This window comes from Suncus etruscus, chromosome 14 (genome assembly GCF_024139225.1).
Source record: "Suncus etruscus isolate mSunEtr1 chromosome 14, mSunEtr1.pri.cur, whole genome shotgun sequence".
NCBI classification, from domain to species: domain Eukaryota; kingdom Metazoa; phylum Chordata; class Mammalia; order Eulipotyphla; family Soricidae; genus Suncus; species Suncus etruscus.
In genome coordinates, this window is record NC_064861.1 from 56,763,870 (window position 1) to 56,776,618 (window position 12,749).

Below are 12,749 nucleotides of genomic sequence, written 5' to 3' on the forward strand. Positions count from 1 at the left end.
TGTTCTTTCTCATAAGTGGAAAAGAAAACAACCCTGGAATTTTAAACTGTGTACTACATAGGTCATAAGATTTTATCATTCATTGTATATTCTGTAAATCTGTGTTTCTCAAAGAGGGGCTATATGAACCTTTGTGGACATTCAAGATATTCCACAGCAGCCACTGGTGAAAACTGTAAATGGGGACAGAGTTGTCATGAAATGAGTAGATACACTAGATAATATGGGGGGGTCCTACAGAAAAGAAATAAGGCAAGCCCTTAATCCCTGTACCAACTCTCGAGGCCATTATATGTTTCAAATATTTACTAGCCCTAAATGATAATAAAATGTTTATTCCTAATTTGTAACATAGATGAAACTTTTAGCAGAAATTGTTGATGCCGGAAGGGCTGTCACTGTTAGGAAAAGGTTGACACAATGATCCAAATATTAAAAGTTAGAGTTAAACATTGTCCTCCTCTCTTAGGAGGAAACTGAAGAGAATATATAGGAGAGTAGACTTAGAAAAATTAAAGGAAAACAAGAAAAATTCCATCCCATTAAAAAAATGTCTACTACTAAATCCCCAAAACTCAATGTTTCATTGAGACTAAAGACATTGAGACTAAAAACATCTTCAAGGAAATAATAGCACTCTCTAAATAAGTGGAAGCAGAGATAAAAAGATGGGACTATATTAAGATGAGAAGCTTCTGCACCTCAAAGGATAAAAAAGTCTCTGATAGAATGGGAGAAACTGTTCACTCAATACCCATCAGACAAGGGGCTAAGACACAAGGTACTGATAGAACTTAACAAGAAAAAAAATCTAACTCTATCAAAAAATGGGGAGAAGAAATGAACAGACAATGTCTCAAAGAAGAAATACAAATGACCAAAAGGACATGAAAAATGCTCCACATTGCTTATCATCAGGGAGATGCAAATCAAAACAACAATGAGGTACCATGTCATGCCACATAGACTGGCACACATCACAAAGAACAAGAACAATCTGTGCTGGCAGGAATGTGGAGAGAAAGAAACTCTCATTCACTGCTGGTGGAAATGCCATCTAGTCCAGCCTTTATGAAAAACAATATGGAGATTCCTCAAAAACTGGAAATTGAGTTCCCATATGATCCAGCTATACCACTCTGAGAGATATATCCTAGGAACACAAAAATGCAATTCAAAAATCCCTTCCCCACACCTATATTCATTGCAGTGCTATTTACAATAGCCAGACCCTGTAAACAACCAAGAGCCCTTCAACATATGACTGGTTAAAGAGACTGTGATACACAATGGAATATTATGCAGCCGTCAGGAGAGATGGAGTCATGAAATTTTCCTATACATGGATGTACATGGAATCTATTATGTTGAGTGAAATAAGCCAGAGGAAGAGAGATAGCCACAAAATAGTCTCACTCATCTATGGATTTTAGGAAAAATAAAAGACATTGTAATAATGCCTAGAGACAATAGAGATGAGGCTGGAAGGACTGGCTCACAATATGAAGCTCACCACAAAAAGTAGTGAGTGCAGTTAGAGAAATAACTACACTGACAACTATGGTGACACTGTCCATGAGTGAGAGAAGTAGAATGCCTGTCTAAAATACAGACAGGGCAGGTGGGAGAGGAGGGAGATTGGGAACATTGGTGATTGGAATGTGCACTGATGGAGGGGGTGTTCTTTTTATGACTAAAACCCAACTACAATCATGTTTGTAATCAAGGTGCTTAAATAAAGCTAATATTTAAAAAAAAAATCCCTGAAACTAATGCCAATGGCAAATCTAGATGTGATATTCCTAGACAGGGAAAAATCAGTTGGTAAAAACCAACATAAGTATCCCCTATTTCTCCTTATGTATGTGTGTACATATCCATAGTAAAATTAGTATATGTGCATATAGCATCTGTATCTGTTTACATGGAGGTAAACTATTGAATGACATAGTTTTATTGGAAGGACCTATTTTATTTTATCACCATTTTAAGAATCAGATCGCTAAAAAATAGGGAAGAATGAACAAGAAGTGCTTTGTTACTAATTTAACATTTTTAGAAACACATACTGGATGTGAAGAGTTAAAGGACAAAGTCTACTTTTACTTGGAACAGAAAGAGATGACAGCATCAAAATCTATACTTAAGTCAAAAATGTGTTCAGTAGTTCTCCCACAGCACCCAGGCCAGTCTTGGTATCACATAAATGCTGACTGCATCTCCAAGTGCTGTCGATTTTTACCTTAAAAATAGATTTGAATTTATTTACCACAGGGCATAGAAAGAGGAGAATGAATCAGGAAGATCTCCAAGTGCAGAAGCTGAGACACAAGAGACAGAAGACATGCAAGAGGTAAAATGTAATTTGGGGTGGGGGATATCATAAGATAAGATTAGATTTTTCCGTATAATTTTTCTGAAAATGCAATTTGTAACAAGTTATATTGTCTGTAAAAGAATCCCTACTGCACTTCTAATGTGCTTTTTTAGTATCTGAAACATAAAAGCACATCAGAATACATCATGTGCAAACCATGGCATTAAACAGATTAGAAAAACTAAATGTCACACGGTAACATGGTTGGTTCTTGTGCAGTTAATTTAGTAGAAAGGCAGAGAATCGCTGCAGGAAACACTTTCTCTTGTTATGCACCCTGCAGCTAAAATACCTTGTGTACCTTTTTTTTTTGAAGGAACAATAACTTGGCTGAAGTGATAAATTTAAAGCTTATGTGGTTTTAGGATGGCACCTCAGCTAAATTATTGCAGAATTGGTTTCTATATTGAGAGACATAGATGTAAGAATACACAAGCAAACATCTCCCAATCTCCCTAGATATTTCAGTATTTTCTCACCCCCAAATGTCTTTGTTAGTATCATATCTATTATCAAGTTCAAAAAAATTAATATTTGGAATATCACTACTTTTATTTTATTGGTCTCCCATTCTCTTAGACTACTTGCACTTCACAAATTCTTACAAACCAGGTAATACAATAAAAGGGGGTCATTTTATTCTACCCCCATTTGAAAAATGATGCATTGAGACTTGACATTATCTAGCCCCCAGATCAGGAAAGTTAAATTGAGCATCATTTGTTCTCCAGCGGCCTTAAAGCAAAGTCCATCACTCCCGTTAATTAGAGATGTTCTGTGGGTTCTGCCTGAAATCACCTTGGTTGTGTGCTCCAGCTCTCACCTGATTCTAATTAGTCCCCTTGGAACATTAAGCCAGCTCCCTCCTCCCATTTCCACCTCTACCTCATGATTCATCTCATTAGAAAAACTGATAAGTGGCCTACTAGTATCTGCTAGGTAAGATGTACAATTGTGAGTTCACCACTAAGCAGTTTGCTAATGATAAAGGATGGTGTTCCTTATGGCAAGCATTATAGAGTATCATTGCCTAGTGCCCTTTAACTTGGGTAATTAAGCACATCAACAGTAGAGATAATTTTTTTCACAGTGGGGGTTAAGGAGAAGCTGGAACCAAAAAATATACCTTGCCCTAGCTAAGCTGTCATTGCAATAAAGAATTTAAGCAGATTTAATGAAGGCATTTTACATATTGGTAACCAAGTGGTAAGTTCTCTTCTGGCTTCCTATTGTAAAACAAAACACACTAACAGAATTGGTTAAACTCAAAGAAATTCTATAAGGGAGGCAAAAAGGACCCTTAGCCAAAGATGTGCATACACTTCTCTCTGGAACATGTGAAGGTAGTCCCTTACCTGACCTTTGCAGATGTCATTATGATTTTAAATCTTGGGATGAGAAGAGGTTGCTTTAGATGATGTGAGTGAACTACTTGGAATTACAAGAATTCTATTGGTGCCAGTCAGAAGAAAATGGGACCTTTCACAGAGGAATGGTCAGACAGATGCAAAGTTGTTGACTCAGAATGGAGATGAGAAATATGCAGTATTGATCTTGGAAGAGATACAAGCAAAGTCGTTAAAACTCAACAGGTACACAGATCTGCAAGATGAAAACTCTGGGGCACCTTAGGAGAAGAGCAGGCCCAAACCTTGCTCTTCCAAAGCCTAGAGAGCTGCACCCACACCACGCTACTGCCATGCAAATGGCCCAACTTTCTTGCTTCATGACTACTCTCTGCAGAGATGCCAAGCTGACAGAAATGCCCACGGCACCAGTTTTCAGGCTGAAAACTCCAGGGTATCTTGAGTAAAGTTGGAAGCTTTCTTCACCGGACCCCTGTAATGCTAAATGTCCCAGGAGCAATGCTCATATCCATAACAACCCTATGTAATGAGCCAGCTTCACAATTTCAAGACTAATTTTGAAAGAGATGCAAGCCAAGCCAAGATGTTGAAACTCATTAGCCCAGTTCTACAGATCCTAGAGTCCCTGGAGTGCACAGCCATGCATGTAGCCATAGGACTCTTCAAATTTCACAGTATTGACAGTAGGAGACAGTAGGAGCACCACTGAGATGGCTTGTTTAATCCCTGGTACCCCTATGGTCCAAATGACATTGGTTGGATCCGGGGCTTTCAAAACCTATTTGACTGAGAATCAGGAGGGACATTAGGCTTCCTTGGAACACTATGGAAGACTCTCCTTTCCAAAATAGCGGTCTGCTTTGTAGCTAAGCTACTTACATTTGAGAGGACCTGGCTTTGATCACAAACAACTTCCCCACAAACTTTTTAGGGAAAAAAGATATATGGAATATTTTCTATTTTGTTTTGTTTTTGGTTTCTGAGCTACACCCAGCAGTGCTCAGGGGTTACACCTGGCTCTGCATTCAGGAAAAGCTTCTGGCAGACTCAGGGAAAATCATATGTGATGCTAGAAACTAGGTTGGCCCTGTTCGGGGCAAATGCCCTACCACTGTTCTACCACTCTGGTCCTCAGATACATGGGATATTTTCAAGTGCATACTAGGTTAAAGTAAATATTTATTAGAATAAAGAGATTGTCTATGAGCTACTGTCTATCAATCATGACTCTCATGATTTTTTTTTACTTTAATGTATTTTATTCCTCAGAATAACCATGAAACAATGGCACTATTGGTAGAGTCACCTCGAACTAAAGATTTCATACAGACAGATGTAAGAACAAAAACAAACAAAAGCAGTTTGCCTGAAAGAGCATGGTTTATAACTTATCGTTTTAGGGATGTAATCCAGCTTTCTTTTATCAATTGTACTGCCCAAAATGACATGTACTATAAGGGCTTCTGTTATAGGTTCCTTGCTAGGATCCTGAATTTTTTTTAAACCTGGGAAAGCTCAGAAGTTAATCCTGGTTTTGTTGCATAATGCAGTACTGAGAAGATCAGGTGCTGCCAGATACTATGTTTATTTGAGTACTGCACACTTAGAAAAGTTGATTATGCTATTGTGATGTTAAGGAATTTTGAATGAGTATGAATGTCTGAGAAACAGCAATCCATCAGACAGTGTCTATGATATTTGATAGAATGCGATTTTGTTACAAAGGCAAAGGTTTAAGAAATATCTGCTCAACACTAGACAACAGATTTGAACACTATTTCTACTGTAGTTGCTGACAGAGCCTAGCCATTCTTCTACATTTTCTGGTTATAGCTATCTATGAAAAGTTTGCTCTCCTTTTAGGTATGCATAAGTGTTTTGTTCCACATGAATCCAAAGTTAAAAAAACCCCAAAATATCCCAACTCACTTGACAAGTGAATTCTAATATAATATTATACATGAATTGACAAACTATTTCTCTCTTTTTTCTCTTTTCTTTCCATATCCCTTCTCAATTTACATACATAATGACAATATATAGAAACAATACTTTAACTCTGGTTTCTCATAATGTTTTATGAAAGAGAAACCTTAGTAGAGTGTCCTTCAACTGAAAAAAGGCATCACTTTCTTTGTAATTGTGAACCAGAGAAAACATCAATTGCTTATTTTTATAGGGATTTGAGAAAGAGAGAGTCAAAGAAAAAACTTGGCACAAAGAGTCATTTATGCAACCATAAAGAAAGAATACATGTGATATAAGCATACAAAACAATATGATTTTAAACTTCCTAAAGCAAGTTTGTAGCCTAGTATAATAAGGACACAGGTGATGGTTGCCTCATTCTCCAAGACCTGAACATTAAAGAGACATGGGTCTGAAAACAAATGCCAACACAGGAAATAAGCCATATAAACTAAGGGGGCTGAAATGGGTTCATCAATTCCATCACACAAACCTTCCACTCCTAACAAGAAGGAAAACTGGAAACACAAGAGAGCACTTTCCTGAGACACAGGATTTTTATTAGGAAGAACCAGACCATACCCTGGGGTAGAGAACAAGTGGTATAAACACCAATCCAAGTTGCTACATTCAAAGATGTTTTCAACCAATGAGTAACTGAATGGGTTACCCCTGGTTAATCCAACAGACATACTGTGTTCATAATAAGTTTTTGGTCAGTATTTGTCGTCATCATTGCTTGAACACTGAAGTGAAGTATAAATCATGGTTTTTGTCAGGTTTTTATTGTTGACAAATCTATGTTAGCACAAAATCTAGGTTACTACTGTGAATATTTCACTTGCTAATAAAAAGAAAATAAATGGAAAGCAATAAAAGTAACTTCATAGGTTACCAAAATAGGGACTACTTTTATTTGAGAGATAGTGTATCATAAATTCACAATTGAAAATTTAGTTTTGGGAAAAACTTATCATTATAATAGGAGTTCCAAAACACAATGAAAGAGGCTAGATGTACTATCTGAAAGAGAAACTTTTTAGCACTGTAAAGAACTCATCTCATCTTAGCACCTATTTATTTCTGACAAGGCATAATTTAAACATGTCTTAGAGAAATCTCCCTGTAAGGTGCTCTTAGAATTTTGTGGAAAAACTAGAAAAAAAAATTTTAGTATAAAGTAGGAAGTAGGAGGGGGATATGGAGAGGGCATACACTTTCTAATATAGGCAAGTGGCATATACAGTTGAATCAGTATTAACTCAATTTTCGAATCTGAAAACCTCATATATGACATACTTTGACAATTTCTGGGAAATGAGGGTTGAACTGGGGATAGGGTAATTAGCTGTGCAGAAATTTACTTATAAAGACAGAGGTGATATATTTCTCTTGGAGAGAGATAATCACTGATTCATGAATATGAGCTCTGATAAATATACAATTAGGTTCCTAACCTAAGGCATCAAATAAAAATATATAGTTCTCTTTTTCTCTCTTTCTGCATAGTTGTGCTTTGCCTTCTCCCAGACAGAGGAGAGGATATGTCACAAAAATCAACAAGATGTTATATCAAGCATTTTTAAAGAACCAATGTTTTAAAATTTATTTTTCCTTATATTTTAAAATGCTTGAAATAAATCAGAATTTGGAATTCTTACTTTTAACTGCCCTTTTGTGAGGATTCTCTGTACTATAGATAGATTTAGTGTTCTGGTGGAAACCCACTACCCTCCCTACAAGAAGGGGAATGGAAATTGGACCGTCTGTACTGACAGAGATCTCACTGATGTTCTCACAGGATTTGTGCAGAGGACATCCAAAATAGAAGAGAAAGGCAGCCTGATAACCGCTGGCCATTCAGTGCAGAGTCAACCTTTAACCAGCCTCGCAGGCTTTTAGTTTGATTAATACTTTAATTTTGCAGCAAAGAAATTACAAATTGAAAATATCTATTAGGTCATCTGGCTTGGCACTTCCACAATTACAATATGCATTATGACATGTAATTATCATCAGTGAGAGGAAAGGTAAAAAATTTAACCTCTGCCGTTTACCGTGACATATCCCAATTTTCTTTGGCTGCTAAAGTCACTCTGAGAGGTCTTTTAGATTTAGTACTCCTCTTCTGCCTGTGTCCTATGCTAATTCCACCATAACTCTTGGATGATGAATGGAAGTGGGAAATGGGTCTCAAATGAAAGCATCAGCAGTCTGGCATTGTCATCCTTCTGTAACTCAAGTCCACCCCCACATTAATCATAGTAACCATGATTCCTCTTCAGATTCTAAGTTTCTCATGAAGCTATTGCTCTGAATTTTCACTTCTCTCAACCCCAATATATTGTCTTAGTATGAGTTTGGATCCTAGAACAGATGTATCTCATACATCGAAACAATCACTTTTTAAACAACTAAGATCAGAAAAAATATTCTCCAGAGTGATGAAAAGCCAACTTTGACTCAGCTTCCACCACTTGGTTTGTTCCTTTTCCTGGAAAACATTTCTCCTTTTGACTGACTTGAATTCACTATGACACCAGTGTAAAGGCATGCATTTAGAATGAACTCTTTTCACCTCTATAGAAAAGCTCAGTCATTCTGATTATATTAACTTTATTTACTCTTCAGACAATCAGTATGGCAACACGGTGTCATTTTGTTATATTTACTCATTACATTATTTATATCCTTTCACTCTCTAACTAGAACATCCATTTCAAAGAGCCTGGACAGCTGAGTTTTTAACCACCAATGTTGATGACAGTACTAGTCTCTACCCAGTATGGATGTGATGAATGTATGAATACAGAAATGATATAATGTTTACAACAACAATAACATCAAATCTTTAATATTTTTTCTATCAGAAAGGAATGGACTGTTGATCTTTCCTTGACTGAGTCCTGGGACTTTGATGTGCAATAGCTGCTCATGGAACTCTTGAGTCTCAGAAAACTGTGCAGATAAATTTTTATAAATAAAACAGAAGCATACTATTTGCACTATGTTTTACCTAGCATTGCTAATAAAAGAAAACATTTTCATATGAACATATAAATATAAAGGAAATTTAAGTGGGAATATATTGTATATTATAGAATTCAAAATACTCTGTTGGTGAGAACATGAGGCTATGTCAAGGAGGAGGTTAAGTCAGGATGCGAATTCTAGTTCTCCCTTTTGCAAAAATGAATAAATTAGGATTAGTGATTAAAAAGTATCTTGTCATGGAGACATTTATTACAGCATTTTGTGCGAAAGGACTTTATTGATTAGGAAGAAATGGGTTTAGAGTTTCTTGTGCTCATTCCTTAAAAAATTTAACATTTATTAGCTAGTACCTCATAATATGAACCTCTGCAAACTGGGACACTGTATGTCTAGTTACGTAAGATGAAGTCATGCTGAAATAGGGTGGGCCTATATTTCAATATGACAAGTGGCATTTGGGGATGATTGTCTAAAAACACATACACAGACAATATCACGTCAAGTCACAGGCAAAGACTAAATAGGAAGCTTCAGGGTAAGGAATGCCAAACGTCCACATCAGAAGTTAAAAGAAAGAGAATGGAATAGGTTTTATACTAGAGCTTTTATCCTGGGGAAATTCACTTTTAGACTTCAGAGTCATTGGTCAAAACTCTTTTTACTTCACCTCATTTGTTGTACTTTGTTATAGGAGACTTTTGGAAAGAAATATACCCAGAAAGTACAGCTGCTGGAATATGTTCCCATGCAAAAAACATCAGTAATCTCTCCATATAACCTTATTACTATTCATCACACCCTTTTACTCACTTCAAAACTTTCCTTTATTTCTTAATGCTTAAAATCCTTAGGTGTTAGATTTATAGTTCATATTTAATTGCTGTACTCTTACCATAAATCAACCTCTCAATCCATGAAACATTTTTAATGCCAATTTTTACAATGCTTTCCTATTGCAAGGAAGAAGTAACGAATTGCCTCCAACATCATACTGTCACCAAACTCCAGTTTCTGATATTTAAACAAATATAATGACTTCCCTGTTAGATATCATAAAGCATATCTGAACCAAATACATGTCACATTTGGTACTTTATTTTTTCCTCAATTTTTCAAGGTGTGTTAGATATGGTCTACATATATTGGGCTCCAATTTATAGACAGTATTATTTGAAATCTATTTATCTTTATAAACAAACATGATTTCTGTAAATACTGTTTCACATTGATTTACTATTTTTAATTAATTCTCTGAGAGGACTTGAAATTTTTGATGATTTTATTTTCCAGTTCCAGAACACTCTGTGGTTGATTTTTGAGCTACTATTTAGTGTCACTTAGACATTTCCATAAGATGATGTTTTATTGATCTTTCATTGAAATATTGCATATATTAATATTTTAAACTGCTTCAATATGGACCTTAGGGAGCAGGGTCTGAAAGAGTTATTCTTCCATTATGGCAATGCTACAAAATGTCCTCTGTGAGTACACACTTGGCAACATAGGATTCAACTGCAGGCCTGGTGCCTGGGATCAGCATTCATTATGGAAATAGATAGGGACCCCATTTAATAGAGTTTAATTGTCTAGTCATTGAGGCAACAGACACATAATTACCAGCATGCTTAATTTCTTGACTGAAATTAATATAAAATCAAAATAGATAATTTTAGCCAAACTCTATTCAAGAGATATTTAAGTAAATGATGGCAAAACTAAAGTTATTATTGAAGTATTATTTCAAGTATTAATATAATAATAGAATTATCCTTGTATACACAATATATACCTAAACCTTTTTCTTTGCTCTTTGAGCCACACCCAGTGATGCTCAGGGGTTACTCATGACTGTGCACTCAGAAATCACTCCTAGGTTGGGGGATCATATGGGAAGCAAGGGGATCCAACCTTGGTACATTCTAGATTAGCACATGCAAGGCAAATGCCCTACTGCTTGTGTCACTGCTCTAGCCCAAATATAGCTATACTTTTAAAATGTATTTTTATAGATAAGAAACAAAAATAAGTCACACATTTCTAAAACCAGGGTCAGAACAGACTACTAGAAGTCTATTGCAATGTATGGGTTTTGTTAACATTTTTATTTTAATCCTATAGCATTATATAAGATTTCCTAATACTTTCACCAATTCCATAGACTTACTTTCCTTTTCATTAAATATTTTATCAGGCAGAAATCTTTTAACATTTTATGCTTCATTTATTTATTAATTTCAAGGAGTATATTTTGTTTTATCCTAGAATTTATATCACTTAGGTCATACATTTAAATATTTAATTTATTTTAAGTTTATTTTATTATAACGGTTAAAAGTTTTTTGGGGAGCACAACAGCAATGCTCAAGTCTTACTCCTATACATACCATATATATAATGTATGACAAATTGATCCCTAATCAGGCATGAGCAAAATAAGTGCCCCAACTGCTGTACTATTGCTTTGACCTCCAAATATCCAATTTTTTTTTTTTTAAGGGAAGAACTTGCTGTAAGTAAGCAGTCATGAAAACCATACCGGAGCATCTGGAACAGTAAGGATTTTTGTGTACCACTAAGCTTCTAAACCTTGACTCATTTTTTTTTTAATTTCTTTTTTTATTTAATTATGACAACAAAGATGTAAAGAAGAGGACAGGGTAAAGTTACAGTGGAAGCCCAATCACCCATAAACAGAATTCTCGGTAGCCCCATCGATATCCCAGCCTTGAACTTTCAGCCAAAGAGCATTAATAAAAACAAAACTGAACCCATGTACAATACAATTCCTTGTCCCTCAAATCCCCAGTTGTAGTACATACTATTTCTTAGCAGCACACAATATAATCTAAAGACATTATACTTATGTAGCTCCTTACACATTGAGGGCAAAGTACATTTCTCTAGTTCCATGTACATACAAACTAGTTTAAGTTAACCTCGAAAGTTTTAGTGGCTTGTTTTTCTTAAGAATTAGAGTCAAGGGAACATAGTAAAAAATGGTATTAAAGTGGCATTTGTTTGCATAGGCCCACCAAAACATAAGGGACATGGAAAGACAAATTATGGTCTAAATACAAGGAGACCCTAACCCTGAAGTTTCCTGGCACAGGACTGACTCTAGGCTCCAGGCGAATTAGTTTGTCCAATTCGAGTCATCGTCTGTAGTGGCAATACACCTCCATTCCTCACATAGTCTCTGTTGTTGGTATCATGCTTCTGTATTAAAGATCCTGGAGTCTGCGTATCCCATATTGCAGTCAGGATGGTGCATAGCTTCCTCTCGTTTCACCTCACACTTAAGGGGCACTAGAGAGAACCATGTCCTATAGAGCAGGTCATTGATGTTGTCAAGTCTTCTCAGTGTAAACGGAAGTCTCTTTTTAGGGGGTCGATGTCAGACCCTTGATAGTGTCTTTCCTGGTAGAAGACTGCTTCCAGCTGTTGCTGTAAAAGACCTTGGATGTTTCGTAGATAGCTTGCCTGGTTCCAGCGTGAATGGAGGATGCCCATTCTTCTGATGCCTGTGCCAGGTCATTATATCAATGTTCAGGGTGTAAGGTACATTGTACTGAGATTTATTAGATAAGAACTTATCTGTATGTATGGTGTTTTCCCATTTTAATGTGTCTATGCAAACAAGGATCAATGCCATGGGGCGTTATTGGTGCATCTGGAGGCAATAGGAACAAGACCAGAAATTTCCATGACATAGTTCAATCATAGGCATCAAACTGAGGGACAGTTCCACCAACAATCCTTACTGTACAGCTTACAAAGAATAGACAAGATGAAAAGTGAATAGAAACATCATGGTAGAAGAATATATAGAGAGTTACATCAGTTAAAGAAAATACCCATAAAAAATTCAAAAGATATATGTGTTCAATTTGTGTCCTTCTAAATAGTTCTGTGATTTGTTAGATATACTGTATGTCTTAGGTCAGAGATTAGAACTATGTGTTACTGAAGTTAAGAAGGGTAAATCTGGGGTAGTGATGGTTGGAAGAAGCAAATATTCGCGCGGGGGCGCTAGCCCCCAC